General features: G+C 44.1%; 1 long non-coding RNA gene across 1 annotated transcript in view; it reads right to left on the reverse strand.

Moving 5' to 3' along the window:
• Positions 1-19,397, reverse strand: part of LOC146891587 (uncharacterized) — a 34,329-nt gene extending 14,932 nt beyond the window's left edge. The window contains exon 1 of the long non-coding RNA XR_015735039.1: positions 18,825-19,397. This is a non-coding gene — a long non-coding RNA (uncharacterized LOC146891587). The remainder of the gene's footprint in view (positions 1-18,824) is intronic.
• Between the last annotated feature and the right edge of the window lie 1,183 nt (positions 19,398-20,580).

The raw sequence follows: 20,580 nt of genomic DNA on the forward strand, positions 1-20,580 counted from the left end.
TGCCTTACAGTAATCATGTCATGACTGGTTTGACTAGAATCCAATTGTCTGTTTATTAAATTATCATCTGTTATCCTGGCTAGCTCTTTTGGATCATCACCAGTAATCTCTTAGACCTCCCCACAGAACCATTAGCTGTTAAACGCCTAACTTATCCTGAAAACTGTGTTATGAAACTAAAGGATTACGGCTCAGTGATCAGGAAAGCTGGTCAGGGAACTGTCCCTGAAGGGCAAGGACATGTTAAAACTTGTACTTCCATTTTCCTTGGAGCAGTTGCTGGGAGCGGGGATTGGAGACCCAGATACAGCCACTGCTACATATGGTGACTGCCAAACCAAGTGAGTGATGTCTAGGCAGTACACAGGTAGAGGGGAAGTAAGAAACATTGAAAAGACCAAGTGGACAGACAGTTGGTGTAGGAGGTCCTTCTGTTTATGTGTTGCTTTCATTGGTTGAATAAAGAAACTGCTTGGCCTGATAGGGCAGAACTTAGGTAGGTGAAGAAGACAGAACTGAATTCTGGGAAGAAGGAAGCAGAGTCAGAGAGAGATGCCATGGAGCTGCCAGGTCAGACATGCTTAATCTTTCCCAGTAAGCCATGACCTCATGGTGATATACAGATTATTAGAAATGGGTTAAATCAAGATGTGAGAGTTAGCCAATAAGAAGTTAGAGCCAATGGCCAAGCAGTGTTTTAATTAATACAGTTTCTATGTGATTAAATCAATAAAGAAACTGCTTGGCCTGATAGAGCAGAACTTGGGTAGGCAGAGAAGGCAGAACTGAATTCTGGGAGAAAGAAAGCAGAGAGAAGGAGCTGCCATGGAGCTGCCAGGTCAGATATGCTGAATCTTTCCTGGTAAGCCACGACCTCGTGGTGATATACAGATTATTAAAAATGGGTTAAATCAAGATGTGAGAGTTAGCCAATAAGAGGCTAGAGATAATGGGCCAGGCAGTAATTTTAATTAATACAGTTTCTGTGTGATTATTTTGGGTGTAAGCTAGCCAGGCGGCCAGGACAAAAAGCAGGCCCTCTCTCCCTCAACAGACAGTCTCTTATCAAACTACTCATAAGTTCCTTTCCCTGGAGAAACTTGAGGGTACAACGATCTTCCAATGTCATAATTCCATAGTAAGCCATAGAGACAACACAGTGTCAAGTGGAAGACACAGGCACATACCCTTTACAATTGCCCAAGAAATTCATTCTTGGGTATGAATCATTGCCTAATAAGTAGCTGCCATTGAATCATTTGTTTGTTTATAGTTAGGCAGTAGAACTTAACAGAACCGCGCTGATATGGTAATTCAGCGTCTCCTGACCTTAGATTGTAGGTATGGAAACCTACTCACGGACATGCCATGCAGAATGAAAACTCCATGTCACACAGCTGGTGGCCACTGGGGCTTCAACTATTTCATGAAAAAGGGAGCACTTGAGAATACAGATTAGTAAATTCTGCCTATCAAATGTGGCATAGCTAGTACATGCTACAGCATACAGTAGCTACATAGACTAATGTATTCTCCGTGGCCCTCAGAAATAGTATCCATGGTGATCATGCTTTTTGATTCTCAAGTTATTTCCTACTTCTCTACTTTGGGTCTCTTCGTCATTTACTGGGAGAAACTCAGGCTCCAATGGGCTGTTGCTAGCAACCCCCAGTTGTAGGACTTAAATAAACTCTTTCTAGTGATCAGCTACTTCACAGTGGCTTGGTTCTTCCTAGTGTATTTTACCATGAGCCAGTCATGATAAATGGATACTACAGAAATGAATGAAACAGTAACCCGGTCTCCGTTCTGTATATCCTGGAGCATCTGTGGTCTACATGTTGTTCCTTAGTTTACTGCTTCAGGGATATTTTGAAGAACAATTTTTCTTCATAACCTCAAGGCCAGTGTTTCAGAATTGAACTGTTAACGCATGCTGCTGTGGCAAGAAATTCATGGATATTTCAGCTACTCACTTTCCTGTTTCATTGATTAAAGAAGAGAAACTTTGTTTGTCCACAGGGATTTCAAGGTTTTCCTAGTAGCAGAAACTATCAACCCAAAGCAGGTAGGTCTACAGAAACAGAATAGTTCCTCTTGATCTTGAAGTTCCCCTGTCAAGAGGAAAACAGAAGACAAGAGTACTCTCTAAACTGGATTCCTATCCCTTATGGCCATATATAGCTTTTCAGATGTAGGTGTCCATAGGATATATATATAATAGATACACCACATTTGATAGGCAGAATCCAGCTAGCATTGGAGTTCTTTATCTTCAGGTTGGTTTGACTTAGTAAGACACTGGGTGCCATGTGTGGATTCAGTTAATGTGTGTTTTCAGGTTAATACCTCCTCAGTGGGCTGCTGGCTGCCTGTGGTGGTCTATAAAACTGTGATCCTGTCTAGCCACATTCTTCATAGTGAAGTGGGCGCATTTCTAAAGTTCTTCTTACTCATAACAGAGCTTAAAGGGTTTTTCTGTTTGTTTCTATGTGAAGTGTCAGTGTGTGTTCTGGATATTACAGGCACGGGGAGGAAGCATGTTGGAGCTAATGAGATGTGGAGGAGCTAAGGCTCTGAAAACCCCACCCAAGGCCCATGTTGGGGGTTGCTTACTTGTCCTTTTTGGCATAATTCTCCTTAAAAACCTCAAAAGGTGAAAGTGGCCTCTTAATTTGGGCTGGTCTGTGTTTCCCCGGGACATCAGAAGTTCACAAATGGCAACAGAGCAGTATTTATTCCACTCCAACTCCCCATCTCATACATGGTTAGGAAGTTCTAAGGTTCCTCTTCAAACTTTCCTGCCTACACACGCAAGCCATCGAGGAACTCCTGGATGTATAACTGAATGTGGGAACAAAGATGACATACTGTGACCAAAGAGCATCATTTTCTCTTGTCGTGTCTGTCTGGTCCCTTCCAGCTTCCTCCTTGTCACCTTGGAGACGGACTGCTGCCTCCCTGCAGGTCAGGGTTAGGCCACAGGACCTTGCCTGCCTTCCTTTCTCAGAGCCACGCTGATCCTCACGCCCAGCCACGCCCTCGCTGAAGACCAGCCCTGTGGGAAGGTACTGCAGCTCTCCAGTTCTTACTGAGCCTCACAAAGCCCCTGCAGCGGTTTCAATATTTTATCTCCTCGGTGGACGGTGTGTGTTCTTGGGGGGCTAAAAAAAAAGAAAAACACCCACAAGTTCTACTTGTTCTCCTTCAGATTCTGGCCTTTTACCCTACATCTAATTTTGAGCAAAAGACCCTTCATGCCTTCTGGGTGAACCTTACTGCCTGCCTGGCCGCTAGACATGCCTGAAAACACTGAGTGTGTAACCTGGTCCTCAAGTTTAGATACACCCAGGTCTCCTATCAGGAAATGATCCTCTAGATAGGAATGAAGTAAGACTGAGACCACAATGTAAAACATTGTAGGTTTAGGGGTGGGAGAACCAAAAACAATGGATGCTATTGATATTAACGAAGGAGATTATTCGCATTGACTAAGGGATGCCAACAAGCTGTGTTAGTCAAGTTTGCGTTACGGCATTCCAAAACCTGGAATACTCAACTAAAATAGCAACGGTTTATTCTGACCTGTAGTTTCAGAGGTTTATTTCGGCTCTCGTGATCAACTGTCCCTGTTGTGTGGGTCTGTCTGTGGTGAGGCAGTGCTTCATGACAGGGGAGCAGCATGCTCACCTCCTGGAATCCTTAGAAGCGAAAAGAAAGAAAAATAGCTGGATTCCCAATGTCTCCTTCAAGGGTAAGCCCTCAATTTTATCTGACTTATACTTGGCCCCGCCTCCTCAAGGGTCCTCCACCTCCCAACAGGGCCACAGACTAGGGACTATGCCTTCAACACAAAGTCGTTTAGGGAGATGCTCAAGAGTCCAATCATAGTGTGAACTGGAAGATTAGTATTTATTTATCTATTTACTCCTACATCCTTCTAGTATAGTTTAAATTTAAAGTATTATATCTGTGAGCACCAGAGGAATGGTCAGCTGATAAGGGTGCCTGCTGCCAAACCTGATAACCTGAGTTCATACCCAGGACCCACAAGATGAAAGGAATAAACCAGTTCCTGAAAGTAGTCCACACACACACACACACACACAGAGAGACAAACATACACACACACACACAGACAAACATACACACACACATACACACACACACGTGCACATGGACACACACACATACTCGCACAATGCTAAATGTTTTAAAAACTAAATAAAGTATTACAGTCGCAATGAAGACTCAGACCATGAAATAAGATCGCCAGTTACGAGCTATGTAAATTTCCAGAGTCACCGACTCCCTCAGAACCTGTTCTGTCATTTGTAGATCTGGGTTCAGATAGCTGCTGACTTGCTAGCTGACTGTCAACATTCCATGGAATAATGCAGATAAATAGGACATGGAGCCTTGAACAGAGAATGTCACTATCCATGGGTCTGCTGGCCCCCATGCACGTACACAATAAGCCTCCTTCAGCTGAGCCGTCATCCCAGCACTCAGGAGGCTCAAGCAAGAGAATCTCAAGTTAGATGCTAGGTTACAAGAGCCTCCTTCAAAAACCACTGATTTATGTTTTGATACAGATATTCAACAGTGCCTTCATAGGCCTAGCAGTAGGTGGTCGAACCATTCATAACAAGGCCGACTGCTATTTTAGACAAACTGGCGTCAAATCTTGGTCTGAGCGACGTTTCTAATGTTTCTCACTACTGCATAAATAGCACAGTCTCACAAGTAGATAGCATCGGCTTTTTGGAGACAGATTTCCAGCCGTCTGCTCAGTCCAGGTCAGCTTCTCTCAAATCCTTCTGAGAATGCTCTGGCTTGCCCCAGAACCAACCCATGCTGGGTTTGCTATTCAGGCCAGATTATTACCAGGCAGTTGGAGGGGTCAAATTCCCACAGCCAATTTTCTATAAAAATCCCAAGTAATTGAAATGGGAGGAAGGTCCCCAGTAAAAGTCAGGATGAGTAATTTAGCACAGTCGCTGTCTACAGCTTCGGAGGCAACATATTCAAGGCATTTGATTAGAGGCCACACTAAGCAGCCCTTGTCTCCTGAGCATCCTGGCTCCAGCCCACCCATCTCATCAGGAATGAGGAGGGTGGCTTAATGAGCAGCCCGAGGGCTCAGTGGTTAATCCTTCTCTGATATCTGAACTGCCTGTGAAATCCATGTCAGTCTATGGTTTTCTTTCTCTTTGTGAACAGTGAGTTTGTTCTTGATTCTTCCTAAATGACTTTATTAAGTCACATAATGATGGCTTGCTGATCCCTAACACGGGGTGCTATGTCCCTTTCCCTGACACCATAGAACTATCCAGGGATGGATCCGTATAGTACAGATGGGAGCTAACTGCTATTTTAAAAGCTAGCCTCCACGTCACAACTAAGAATAACATTTAAAATGTTTTTCCCACGACCAGGTCACTAGATCACAATTCCCAAAAATAAATAAAAGCCTCCTATCTCTACTTAGGACTAGTCAGGTCTTGAGGGCACAAGCGGTACAAACCCAGCTCCCTAGATTCAGAAAAAAGAGGTTCGCGACTTTATGATGCTGGAAAGAATGCAAAGTCGCTCCCTGGGTTGAATGAAGGTCCAGGCGAGAGTCAAGCTCTCTGGATATGGTGTCTGCAAATCAATGGCCAAGGTCAGAGCTGGGTCTTAGGGTCTCTAGAGACAGATGGGCAGAAATAAATGCTGAATACCAGAAAAAGGAGGTTGATGAAATATTGTTGTAGTGATCAAGTTAAAAAAAAAAAAAAACAAAAAAACGGGAGGTGTTTTGGGGAGTCCAATTACCTACAAACTCCAGTTATTTAAAGGGCTCGCCAACTGTTAGTATGGACTGAACTGCACAGTTTCTTTCCAAACGCCAATGTGATTGTCTTGGGAGAGAGGACCTTAGAAAAGGTAAGTATAGTTCAATGAGGTAATAAAGAGAGTGAGGCTTCAGTTCATTATGACTGGATGCCGGGGTGCATGGTTATAGAGGGGTAGCCACCTGAGGACACAGTAAGAGAGGCAAACCAAACCTGCTGGTACTTGGTATCTCAATTAGGGCTTCTGCTGCTGTGGAGAGACACCATGGGCACAACAACTCTTATAAAGGACAACATTTAATTGGGGTGACTTACAGTTCAGAGGTTCAGTCTATTATCATCATGGTGGGGAGCATGGTGGCAAGCAGGTAGGTGCGGTGTTGACTACATCTTGATCAGAAGGCAACAGGAAGCAGACTGAGATATTGGGTGGTACCTTGAGCATGTTTGAGATCTCAAAGCCTGACTCCACAGAGACACATTTCCTCCAACAAGGCCACACCCACTCCAACAAAGCCACACCTCCTTATAGTGCCACTCCCTTTGGGGGGCCATCTTCTTTCAAACCACCACACTTGTGTCTTGCACTTCTAATTTCCACAACGGTGAGCAATAAAAATTCTTATTTTCAAAGCTACACCATTTGTGGTGTTTTGTTATGGTTGCCCAAGCTGATGATACATTAACCAACGTCTAGCTTTCTGAAGGCAGAGTTTCACTATGTTGCCCTAACTGACCTAGCACTCACAATGCAGCCCGCCCTCTTGAGTGTGGCACCGCCTCTTGAGTGCTAGGGTCACGGGTGTGAAGCATTGGGCCCAGCCTAGCTCCTCTTTTCTCACCTGCCATCAAAGGGGTTAGTTCTGACCTAGAGGTGGAGGGGATGGAGCCTATTGCAGAGAGGAAAGGCACGGCTGCAGCCATCTCCATGGCAGCAGAAGTGCACAACCTGGACACTCCATCTCACATTATTGCAGAAAAGGAAGCATAAAATGGACAGGAAGTGGAGTTGGTTACACAATCTCAAGGCTTGTCCCCAGTGACCCCACTTCCTCTGGTGAGGCTTCACCTCCCAGAGGTGCTGCCACTTTCCAAAACAGAGCCACCAGTTGGGGACCAAAATGTGTAAGCACGGGAACCTTAAAGAGACATTTCACGTTCAAACCATAACATTCCACCCCTGACCCCATAGGCTCCTGGCTCTTAAGATGCAAATACAGTCGATCCAATTTCAAACATCCATGCTCTTTTACTGTCCCATCTCTGTTAAAGATTCCAATGTGTCTGTGGTACTCAAGGCCATCTCAATTGGGAGCCCAGTTTGAGGGGGTACAGTCCCTTCTGCAAGGGAAGGCATGGTGGCAGGCTGCTCTGTGGTGACAGAAGTTTGCAGCTGTTACCTCTACCCTGCATCTTGGCAGAACAGGAAGCAGAAAAGCATGCCTGTTCTCACGCCAGATGCTGTCTGTTTCCCAGACTGTCTCTCCGCATTGTTCTCGGCCTCGGAAGATGAGCTACAGTAGTGGGTTTCTCTCTTTCCTCGTTTTTCTGGGTGGATGTGCCCAGAGGAAAAGAGAAAGTGGTATCAGTATGTTTATTTCCCTGACTCATTTCCCATCAAGTCGTCTGGGGCTGCTGGCTGAAGTGGAAGTCTCCTCTCTCTCTGTGCGGCTTCCTCTGTGTGAGAGGCTCATTTGGTTCTGGTAACTCTGCCTCTCCCCAAAGCGCCGGGCTAAGTGGTAAGGTCAGCGGTACTGATATTACCCCCGAACTACGTTTCCAGGGTTTCTCCTGCACATCAGCCCATACTCGCTCGCTCAATACACCCTGACATCAGAGTGTATTGACATCGAATGTCTCTGCTTCTTCCCTGACCATGAAACAGACGAGGGCTTGAAGGACAAAGTTCTCTTCTGTTCTCTGTCTAGAAAAGCAGGAATCCCAAGTGGGTTATGCAATCACCTACAGAAACAGTAAGCATTACAGACATCTGTGTCTCCTTTGGGGTGACTCTTAACCTCTGCTTTCTCCTCATGTTTATCTTGGAAGGTCTGAGGTCATTTGTCATTATCCCCCAATTAACTGACACTTGTCCGGGCTTGAGTACTGCGCTACTCAAGGTTAGCGCTCCTGCGCCGTGATTGGCGGCGGGCCAGTGTGTTTCAAATTAAGAGATGCTTCAGTCTTTCGACACTGAATTTGAACTCATCGTGATTTGCTTATAGAGGGAGTAGCAGAAATTGTTATGTCCTTTGATAGCCACTAACATGTAAGTCCTTTACCTATTGTCTTTAATACACATTATTATTATATTAGTCTAAATTATTATATTATTCTAAATTATAAGTGAGGGTGTTTCTTCCAATGCATCCCATTCCCTCAAGTTTTCGTGTGATGGAATGAATTAATCTCCTAGAGAGTCAGTAAAAATATTAAACATTTGAGGCTCCCATTTCTGTTATGATGACCTCAACCCCTTCTTCCCCAAGCCAACATCTATTCACTCCCCCCAGAGGGAAACGGGCAGTTTCCCTCTGGTACCAAGAGGCAAATGTCTTCTGGTACCAAGCGTTAAGCATTCTCTTATTTTCAACCCCACGTGAAGAAGCAGTTCTAATGATCCTGTCTGAGTAGCCAGAGAAAGGAGTCGGGCTTGGCAGGGGAAGTGGGGTATGACATGCTTGCTGAGAGGAAAAGAAGGGAAGATCTATAATCAGATACCAAGGCAACAGACCAGCCGATAGTCCTCTGCCCCTGACTGCCAAGCTGGATTGCTTTTCTCCCATCTCTGTCTTCGCCTGGATCCAGATGCTAACCCTGGAGAGCTACCCTTGATCCTTCACTTCCCTGAAGAGGTCCTGTCCTCTGCCATCTCCTGCAAGGTAGACTCTACCGAACTGTGGAGCCACAGCGTTTAACAGTAAAACTGGAGATGTGAACAAATTCTCTGAGTTTCCCTGTGGAGCGTCATGGACTTGCCTGTGGTATAGTTTTGTCTCTTAGACTAGAATTTCTAAGAGTGGGAGCTTTATGTTTTGTGTCCCTGAGACACCCCTGCCCTTACAATCTGTGTGCATGGGACACCCTCAGGAGGCCAGCGACTGGCCAGAAGAATAGCAGAACTGGAATCGAGGACAGTTTTGTCCTTGAAGAAGTTCAGCACACCTACCCTGCTTTTAAAGAAAGATTTCCTAGGAAAGTAACAAAAGCCTGCTTTACCTTGTTATTTCCCCGAGGAAATGATCAGGAGATATTAGAGCCACTGTGACAAATTTATCTGCACTGGGGGAGGCATGTGGCTTTAGTCATCAGTCATTCACAGGTTTTAAAAGAAAGCAATTGTCTGGGCCAGGGACTCATCTGCAGGAATGCTGAGAGCTGGAGTGGGTGGGAGAGAGGCGGGAGACTCTGTTGAGTCTGTTGATAGACAGCAGAAGCTAAACACGGCTGTTTGTCCTTGTCATTGAGTTTCTTAGAAGGGAGCTTTGATGCGCTCCTTTCCTCTCCTTCCAGGCCTCAGTACTCAGCCGTCAATACGAAGAGAGCCTGTTAGTCTCCAATGAACTTGGGCTAAAGGGGTTAAGTCTGAGACCAAGAGATAAAAACCAGCACAATGTCATTTGAAGGGTCCTGGAAAGACTTCTACCAGATAGCCGGCTCATCCCAGAACAGAAAGAGATCCCTACATTTCCCTCGGGGCATCAGGACCTGCCTAAGTTACCAGTATGTTTTCTAGGGATATGTGATGCTGTTTTTGCCTTGACTCTGTTGTGTACATTCCTGCTATGTTTTCACATTTCTGCAGCCGAAATGGATTTTCATAATCAGCATGAATAGTTATGCAATTGCAGCCTTTTTTATCTGCCCCTTCCCCCAGCATTAGGTAGTTATTAACGAGCTGAAAACCACTTGGAAGACTTGAACATAGACTCCCGGGCCCCATAAGAACAGGTGCCAATGTAAGAGGCCTGAACGCAACGAGGAGTTTGCATTTGAAATGAGCAGGCCATTCAGAGCAGGTGGCCAGCCCCAGCTTTGCATGCTCCAGGAAATGTGCTCCTGATGGACGTTAATGATGTGTATTTATGGCTGTGTTCTGTGCAGGCTGCTCCTGCTGGCATAGGCGCTGGGAGGGATGGCATGGTAGGAAGTATGACAGTCGTGGACCATGTTTTCTGACCTCAGCGGTGCTATGTGCTGTCTTCCGACAGTCTAAATTCTGAAATGCATCTTACAGTCTAAATGTGTCTTACAGATGGCTTCCACTCCGTGATTCCACAAAGACAGAATTCAGTTCTACCTACTCTAGCGGGTCTGAAACTGACCTGCGGCAGAGATGGCGTATGCAAATGATAGCCAAGAAGGAATTAGTAAGCCAGGACTAGAAGCATCTCTTCTGTGAAGTTATATTGAGGGTTCTAACAAAAACAAGCAGGGCAGATGTTACCATCCAGACAACACTCGCTAACTAAATATGTATTAGTAAACCATAAAAAATAAGCCAGCTATTCTATCCATGTGCATGCAGATGTCTCTCAGACAGTACCCAGGACACAAGATTCTGTGGTTAGTTCAGCAGTCATGCCAAGCAACCAGAACCCAACAGCATTTATGACTGGCCTCAAAATGGCCGAGACCATTCAAAGGGTGTAGGTTATAATTCAAGGTGGATGTATTATTCACACAAGAGTTAAGAGTCTCTAAACCAATAGTTCTCAACCTGTGGGTCAAGACCCCTCTGGGGGTCAAATGATCCTTTTCACTAAGGTCTCATAGCAGATGTTTACATTATGATTCATAATGGTAGCAAAATGACAGTTATGAAGTAGTAACAAAAATAATTTTATGGTTGGGGGTCAACACAATATGAGGAACTGAATTAAAGGGTCACCGCATTAGGAAGGTTGAGAACCACTGCTATGAGCTATTATAATTAATTCAGCCTGGCCTACGTAGGAAGACCCTTGCCAACCTCAAATAACATAAAACAATAACAAACAAAAATCACGTGAAGATTCAAGATTCTTAGTCATCAGAGAAAGACAATTCAAAACTACTGAATTTCATCTCAGTCCACTCAGAGTGGCTACTATCATAAAGCCAATAGCAAATGTTGGTGAGGAGGGGAATGGGCACTTATAAAATGCTGGCTGACTGTGGATGGCAGTTAATGCAAAAGCTCAGAACTGATCCTCTCCTCTCCCCTCCTACCCTCTACCATGGTCCCCATGCTCCCAATTTACAAAAGAGATCTTGTCTTTTCTACTTCCCAAGTGGATTAGATCCATATATGTCGGAGAGAGATGACTCTTGCAAGTTGTCCTGACCTCTGATTGCCCCACTAATAAACAAACAAACAAATGTAACTTTTTAAAAAGGCACGGGATAGGGTGCAAACATGGTCACTGTGTGAAATATGAATTGTGTTCTAACTCATTTATCCCAGAGAAATGAAAACCCATGTTCTTATAAAGACCTGTACTTGAAGTTTATAGCTACTTTGATCGCAAAAGCTAAAAACTATAGAAGATGCACATGTCCTTCAGCGGGGAAATGGTTAAATACACCATGGAATCCACTCAGCAACTAAAATGTCAACTTGGATGACAACTTAGGAAGCCAGGCTGCTTGTAGCCATCCTACAGAAGTAGGGTGGTCTCCCACATGAAGGTTAGTTTAAACGCCCAGGCTTGATGATACCACATTCTGTCAGGAGGGAACAAGAGGTTTATTGCTCACACAGTGAAGTTCCCAGCAGACAGCTGGGCAGGCTTCCCAAGAAACCCCAAAAGGCTTGAGAATCAGGGAAAGAAAATGGATTGAGGATTTTTATTGTGGTCAGGGGCTGGAGAAGGGACTCTTGTGAATGAGGAAGAAGAGCTCACGGTTTCCTTCTCAGCTTCCCCAGAGAGAGACAAAAGGCAAAGAGAAAAGAGTAATACTGAAAAGATATTCGCAAAAGCCAGATGATGGAGCTGGGCTCTGCTGGATCTAGTGAGTGCAAGGGCAAACCTAAGGAGGACAAACTCTGTGTATCCATTTAGGGAACATGTTGAAAGGACAAGGTTTTGTATAGGACAGGGATGGATTGGGGAAGTGATGCAGGAGGTGGGGGTGTTTGTGATGGGCAACCTAAAGATTTTCACAGTGCCTGAACTGTAAGCATCCTGCCTAAGAAAATGTACACAGACCTACACAGCGATACATGGTGTAGAGCGTCATACATGTGCATGGACACACATATACACACATGCACAAATAAGTAGAAAATCTGAAAGAGATGGATGGATTATGATGAGGTCGGTGTCTTGCTTATAAATTACATTTAGTTTTAGGGGGAAAAGCTTGTTAAAGAGTATGTAAGTGATGGACATGGTAATGTGTACCCCGCAATACCGTGACCCGGGAGGCTAAGGTCAGAAGATGGCAAATTCAACTGCTGTGCTGAACAACTTAGAGTGCCTCTGTATTGAGATAAAATTGACTAAAAGGGCTGTGGGTACAGCTCTGTGGTCCTGACCTTCAACACAGAACTATACCTTTTTAAGTCAATGCCGCAATAGTCCATTGCATGAACATACCACATTTACTTGCCAGTTCATGTGTTAATATGCAGTGGTTTCTGTCTCTGGGCTAGCCGGCCTGATGCAGCTTCTATGAACGTAAGTGTACAGATTCCAGTTTGAATCCCTGCTTTTGATCTTTTGGTTATATTCCTAGAAATGGAACGGCTGGATTTCATTCATGAAATGAATTATTAATGTGGCTCTATGTTTAACTTGTTCAGAAAGCATTATACAGTCAGCATAGTGGAGGTTGTTTATTATATATGTATATATAATATATATTATATAATATATAATGTTTATTATATATATATATATATAATTGTGTGTGCACACATGAATGCAGGTATCCTTGGAGGACAGAGGCATTGGATCTCCTGGACTTGGATTTATTTGCAGTTGTTGGCCGTGTTGGCCATGTTGGCCGTGTTGGCCATGTTGGCTGTGTTGGCTGTGTTTGCTGTGTTGGTTTAAATAAGAATGCCCTTCATAGGCTCATAGATTAGAACACTTGGTCACCAGGGTGTGACACTATTTATAAAGATTAGGAGTATTTGCTCCACTGGAAGGAGACATTCAGTGGAAAAAACACAACTGCCTTTTCTGTCCATGAATTCCCAGTACTTGAAACAATATTGGGAAACTCTAACAAATGAAAAAAAAAATAATTGGGATGTCTCACATAGTTTCAGGGGTTCAGTCCATAATCACTATGGTGGGGACCATGGCAGCATGCAGGCAGACATGGTGCTAGCTACATCTTGATCAGAAGGCAACAGGAAGTGGACTTAGGTACTAGATAGTATCTTGAGCATAGGAAACCTCAAAGTCTGTACCCCCCACAGTGACACACTTCCTCCACCAAGGCCATATCCACTCCAACAAAGACACACCTCCTAATAGTACCACGCCTTTTGAGATCTTGGGGGACCAATTACATTCAAACTACCACAGGCACCCAGTAAAGACTCAAAAAGCAATTAAATGAACAACTAAGGTAGGTCCTTGAGCACTGCCAATGATCCTTCCTTTTACATTTTGTTTTCCTTAAATAGATTGTGAATTCCTGGAGGGCAAACAAAGGCCTCATTCACCTGTGGAAACCCAGCACTTGGCACATTCAAAGAACTCAGTTCTTGGACTGAAGAAATTCCCCCATCCTTTGTAGTTTGGTTTCTTGGACTGAACTTGACGCTAACGAAGTTCATTCACTAGGAGAAACAAAGGACCCTGGGTTTTCAATAATCAAAGAAAAAATGCTCATTGAAACCCACAGGACAGTTATAATCCCTCTTGGGCCTCTTTGTTTCTTTTCTTCATGGTGTTGAGTGTCTAGGATTTTCTAGAACCAAGACTAGAAAGAAGGACACCTTGCTGGAAAACCTGTTAAATTACGTCATCTGCCTCTGGGAGTTAAATATGCTGTCTGGATTTGACCGAAGAAAAGAACGGAATTTGTACCTTGAGTTCAGATTAATTATAAATTCTAATCTCTTATCTACTTAAAATTTTAGATCAGTTGTCCTTGGGTTGGGACTTGATTTTAAAATGATCCCCAAACTGCACTGAGTCTAATGACTATAATTATATATGCCTCATAATCTAGCATGTGGTAAGTTATATACACATTAGCTACTGACTAAATGCAGTGGTAGTGGGTTGCTTAATAATGATGGAAACCACAGATACAACATGTCTAATGTACCAGACACAGTTTCCATGAGTTTTCTCCTTACTAACTTCCTTTAACAATCTGGAAAACATTTTTTAATACTATTTCAGCTAGCAAGGTTGGAGGCAAGGTGAATAAGAAGAATCTCCTAGAACCCTTTAATAGGCAAGAACCAAAAGTCTGCCAGACCACATACAGAGACACCCATCAGCCACATTCCCAGCAGCCCTCACTGTGCTCCAGCCACTCTCTCACTAGGGGCCACCCTTCTCCACAGCTCCTGCTTCCGTGTTCTGCTACCTGTGCGATCCCAGCTCTGGGTCTTCAGTGTTTAGTTATGGAACCCAATCTCGCTTCAATTCTACATCTTCCTGCATTTAGAAACTTTCAAAGGCTTGCCCACTGCCAGGACCATGCAACTGGTCACATGGTAACTGTCCAGTACAGCAATGATTTGTGAAGGGTCATGTGATAGCCATCCCAGTACAACAATGATTTGTGAAGGGTCACATGATAGCTATCCCAGTATACCAATGATTTGTGAAGGGTCACGTGATAGCCATCCCAGTACACCAATGATTTGTGAAGGGACTTTCCTCACTTAGGAAATCCTATCTGATGCCCGGGTGTGACAAGGCCGTGTGAGAGTTCTGCCTATCTAATGGGAACTCTGGTTTTAGAAAATTTGCATACAGACCAACAGAAAGAATATAAAATCATGGGAAACTCCAGACATGCCTTCAAACCACACTCCCCAAATCATGAAATCCTCAACTGGTAATGTAATTTTTTTCTTTAAAAATAGCTGGTCATGAGGAGGAATTTGGCCTGATATCCCTTCTCCCCAGACCATGATGCACTGACCCCAACGTTCCCCTATCTTTTCATACTGCTGCTGGTACCAGTTGTCCTGGAGCAAAGTTTATCTAATGTGAAGGTCAGGAAAAGTGGCCAGGACTCTCCTTCACAGACTGGGCTGTTCTGTGTGCCAGGACTCAAATAGTTTATAATCTCAGGACTGGGAGAGAAACACCTCCTGGGATGTCATAAAGGAATCAGTCAACACCATCCTCCTGCTGTCTCACTGCTAGAGCCTGGCAGATATTTAGGCCCAAAAGTGAAATGTGAAGAAGGGAGGAGCATCAGAATGCTTACACGTTCAGGGTGCCTAATTCCTGTGTGTTGATGTATAGCTAGATACATCCATCTGTATGTGTATGTAGATAGAGGTATATATAGATACATGCATGTATAGATAAAGAAGCAGTAGATGGATAGGTGAGTGGATGAACAAATGTGAAAATAGATTGACAGGCAGAAGAAGTACATCAGCTAGCTTGGGGATGGGCTTGGTAATTGTTTAATATCCAGGTCTTCATAATCAAGCCTTTATTTGCTATAGTGGCCATCAACATCACCTTCATGGAATGCATACTCCCACCATGGCCAGCTCCAGGCTCTTACTGGATGCAGAGACGAGAAGGTGTTGCAGCGGAAAGATCAGATGGGTGGGTGAACAGACGCGAGATTAGTCACCTTCCTGTTGCTGTGATACAACGCCATTCCCGGACTGGACTTATGTTTATTTATTTTGGCATTAAGAGAAATAAGAGGCCATCATGGCAGGGAGGCATGGCAATGGGAGCGGTAAACTGCAAAAAAAGAACTGGACATAGAACAAAGCTGCTCTCAAAAGGTCACTTCCGGTGGCATACTTCGTCCAGCAAGGCCACGTCTTCTAAACCTCCCTAAATAGTGCCACTAACTAGGGACCAAGTATTCAAATATCTGAGCCTAAGGGAAATGTTTTTCATTCAAATCATCATGGATGGAGGGGAGGTGGGAGGAATGGATGGAAGGATGGATGGATGGATGGATGGATGGATGGATGGATGGATGGATGGATGGATGGACGGACAGATATATCTACTCATCTTCATCTAGTCTAGGAACCTCCTGGTCACTGGTCCCAGCTACTCACTAACACCCTGGTATGTTTTGCCTAGCAACTAATGTAGTCCCGGAGTCTGGAGAAAGGGCGCTTTGGTTCTTCATTCTCCAGTAATGTCATTGGCAAGGTGAACAGGCTCCCACTGAGTTGAAGAGATGCTCTTCTACCTGGTCACTCTCTTCAAGTGGGTGCCCAGCAATCAAATCAACTAAGCAGGCCAGCCCTGTACCAAATGAACCCCTACTTCCCTCTCACTCTCTTCCTCGTCGTCCAGGTCCCTTCTTCTCCAAGCATTGCTCTTTTCCTCCCCTGAAGCTACTTGGGCAAAGATAGCAGAGCTTTGTCCCATAAGGAAGAAGATGTCACCACTAAACCCATTCATGGAGTAATGTAATCCCATTTAAAATATCTATCTTATTTTTAATTATGTGGATATATGCATGTCTGTGTGTGGATGTGTGCATATGAGTACAGATGCCTACAGACAAGAGGCACTGGGTCCTCTGGAGCTAGAGTTATAAATCGTTGTGAGTTATAGCAAGTTATACTAAGACAGCATAGCGTTATCGTAATTTGTGAGCTTACTTCCCAGTGTGGATGCTGGGAACTTAACTCAGGTCCTCTACCATGATCACTAAGCACTCTTAACCTCTGATCCATCTCTCTGGCCCCATGCTAACATTATAAAGTAAGACCACAGCATAAGAGAAGTCTTAGACAGAGTGAATGGCTTTATCCTCCTTTACGCAGGTCTTTGAATTTAGGGGTGTGGGGCAGACCAAGATAAGATTCTGGAATGGCTGGTGCCCATAGCAGTGCTATTGACATCACTGTGTCATGAGAAGGGACTTCTTTCCACCTGGTGGTTGTCACTCAACCTGACTGTAGAACCAGCCTAGTACCAGGAAAAGATGTGAGAGGCAGGAAAGGGAAGGAGGCTTGGACCTGCACCATTCTAGAGACTGCCAACATGCCCACATCACCTCTCCAAAGGAATCCTTGCTGGACAAGTAGATGGATGGACAGGGGCAGAAACAGTTCAATAGAATCAGGTCTGTTGCAGAATTTTTGTTGTTCTGAGGTTTTGTTTTGTTTTGTTTTGTTGAGACAGGGTCTTTTATATCCCAAGCTGGCCTCAGATTTGCTAAGTAGCCCAACTTCTGATTCCCCTGCTTCCACATCCCCAGTCCTGAGACTATAGGCATGTACCACACACCCAGTTCGTACACCACTAGAGATCAAACCCAGGGTTTCAGATCAAATGTATGCTAGGCAAGCACTCTGTTAACTAACTGAACTACACCTCCATCTCAAAGTCTATTTTCTGAAATCTAACCCAAATTGATAACATCCACATAAGAGAAACGTCTGTAGCAGTAACTACATTCTTCTGGATTAATGCTCAGTCACAATTCTCTCCCCATCTTCCCTTCTTCTAAGACTATTTGATTGTGCCCCAACTGTTCTCTTCACATTCAGGGACCGTGATTTATTTTTACAATTCTGTGTTCCTGATCAGGGCAGGGTGGGACACACACTGCCGGGTAAAGCCCTATCTCACAGCAAAGAATGATTTCTTCTAGACAGACGCAAGTACTGGGTGCTTCCTGTTTCCCCACCCACCGCCCATCCCAGCCTGAGAAAGGAATGCCAGCCTCTGATGCCAGTGGCCAGCCTGGCAGACTCTGGCTGCCTGCTCCATGAGCCAATGCTTTTTGCTTGCTTCAAGCTGCCTCATAGAGTCGGTTCTTGAGTTTGCTGTGATCTCAGCACTCTGTGCTGCCAACAAATAAGAGACAGGAATAAATATTTCACTGGCATAAAGTTGGCTCTTAGCTCAGTTGACGTCATTAGATTTCAGTCAGAGCTTTTATTAGGATTGTTTAGTCCCCAAAGGTAGCTAATTTGCCAAGTTGAAGAACTGACCCACTTATCTCAGGAGTTAAGAAGCTGTAATTCTTGGAGACACCCTTGAGTACCCAACTGGGCTGTATCCCAAGAATGACCTTGACTTCAAAGAAACCCAGGAAGTCTGGCCCAGTCTGCCTGTGGTTTCAGATTTTTCTCTCTCAATTATCAAAAGGACGAGACAGAACCCTGCTTGTCTCTTGTATGCCATAGATCTTAATAGATCTTGAAAAAGTAATGCTAAATGGAGGTGATATAAACAGCAGATACAGTGGCAAAATGTGTTTTTATAATGGCTAGACTGGAGTCTGAAGCAGGACATTGGAAACCCTATGACAAAGAACAGAGTCAAGGTGTTAAGCAAGGGCTCAGGAACATATGTATTAGAAAGAACCAGCAGGAAGGGGCTCCTGCTCCATTAATTATCTTCTTCTATTGGCATTACCTGGGTATCACTTAGGCATGAGTAGAATTCCCAATTATAAGGTTAGGGTAAACGAGAGCTAAGACCATTCCCAGACTCAGAGATTAGCTTAAAGGACCTCCAGAACTTGGCACAGAATTGTATCCTAAGTTAAATAGTTTAAACTAAAACTAACTATGGTTAGTTAGCTTTTATGTTAAAAAAAAAAATCCAAGCTCCAGAAAAATCCCTAAATTCAAGTTGTAAAAGAACCTTTAAAATCTTATTGTGATTTCTCTCCACTCCGATCCCCAGGAAAAAAGAAGGAAGATCTCGCCTGCAGTGATTAACAGAACAAAGAATTGATGGTGTAAAGTAAATTATAATTCCAGCAATTAAAATCTCCTCCAGAGAAGATTGCAGGCTGAATTGTTAAATGCTCACAAATTAACTCGGTCACATTTTATTAAGTGACTTTTGTACTCACCATCTTGGTCTTTCTACCAATGGAAGTGGCTCTATATCCATAGTTGGCCAATGACAGTTGTGAACTAGGACCCTCTGTACATTCTGGCAAGATGTGTAGACAAGATAAGATGTGTAGACAGAACAGCCTGTTCATTTACTAAGTGAAAGCAATGAATTTGTCCATCTCCAGGTGAGTTTCTCTCTGTCTTTTCTCATGCTGCTGAGGACAGGTCAAGAAGGCAAAGACAGCTCCCACGGGATGACGGAAGGAGGGGCAAGGTTCATTCTTTAGTTTTGGAGGCTAAAACTGGAGGATCCAATAGAACCACAGAGAAAGGTTCTCAGCTGCTTTAGTGGCTAAAGTTGCCCTTCTTCTAGAGCCTGCACAGAAGCTGACACAGCCAAGTCACATGTTTTGACATTAACAGCCAGGATCCACAGAGACGTGTTGCTATCTCATTGAATTTCTTAGCATACACACAGAAGACGCCAACCAGAAAAGACAAGGTCTCCTGGATCTCTAAAGAACATGGTGGTCACTGTGATTTGCCTTGAGAACTGAAGAGTATCTGTCTGTAGGTGCTCAACTTGGGGCACTGTCTTCATTTAGTGGAGGAGTCCATTGAACGGCCATGTCTTGCTTCACTGAGCCAAGTTGAAACAGTAACATCTTCCCTTACAAAAGACGACCTGGGGAGAAAGGGACTTTGCTTTTAAGCTCAAAGTTGTTGGGCCCGCCTGAGAGTGGGAATTCGAGTGTCTGTGAGTCAGTGATTGTTCTATTGCTCTGATAAGACACTGTGACCAAGTTTGCCTGTAGAAGAAACATTTAGTTATGGGCTTGTTTACAATTTCAGGGTGTGATCCCATTGCCAACATGGTGGGAAGCATGGTGTTAGAACAGAGCCCGAGAACTTACATTCTGATCTGCAGGCCTGCAGGCAGGAGAGAGAGAGAGAGAGAGAGAGAGAGAGACTGGGCCTGGCATGGACTTTTGAAACCTCAAAACCCACCTCCAATGACACACCTCCTCCAATAAGGTTACATCTCCTAATCCTTCCCAAGCAGTCCACCAGCTGGAAATCAAATATTAAAGTATATGAACCTATAGGAAGGCATTTTCATTCAGATACCCCCCCATTCCACTCCCTGGCCCCCATAGGCTTGCAGCCATAACATAATGCAAAAATGAATTCAGTCCAATTTCAAAAGCCCTCATAGGCTGTTTCAAAGTGCAGAGTCTCTACTGGTATTTAAGGCAATCTCTTAATCCTTTGTGAAATCAAAAAGAAGATCACATATTTCCAGTACACAGTGCTACAAAATACACAGTATCATTCCAAGGACAGAGTGAGGATATACTGGACCAAAGGAAGACTGAAACCCAGCAGGCTAAACTTTAAATTCTGCATCTCTATGTCTGACGTTAAAGAGCTTATTATATAGTTCTTTATACCACCCACTCCTTTTAGTTTTGTTGACTGCAACATACTTCTCTTTCACGAGCTGGTTCATCCTTTTGCAGCTCTCTTTGGCTGGTATCCCAAGGTTCTGGCATTTCCAACATCTTGGGGTTTCCAACACAAGACAGGCTTCACTTTCATAGTTTTGTGCAATGGTTTTTCCAGGCTTCCATGCGGGGACTGCCTTGCCATGGGCCTGGCCTCAGCCTCCTCCTAACTGCAGAGGACATTTCCACACCCCTTTCTACCTCTGTCATTCTTGATAAAACCAAATGGTTTTTTTTGTTGTTGTTGATCAGCATTGCTTTTCAC

The sequence above is a fragment of the Myodes glareolus genome, chromosome 15, assembly GCF_982192425.1.
Source record: "Myodes glareolus chromosome 15, mMyoGla1.1, whole genome shotgun sequence".
Lineage (NCBI taxonomy): Eukaryota > Metazoa > Chordata > Mammalia > Rodentia > Cricetidae > Myodes > Myodes glareolus.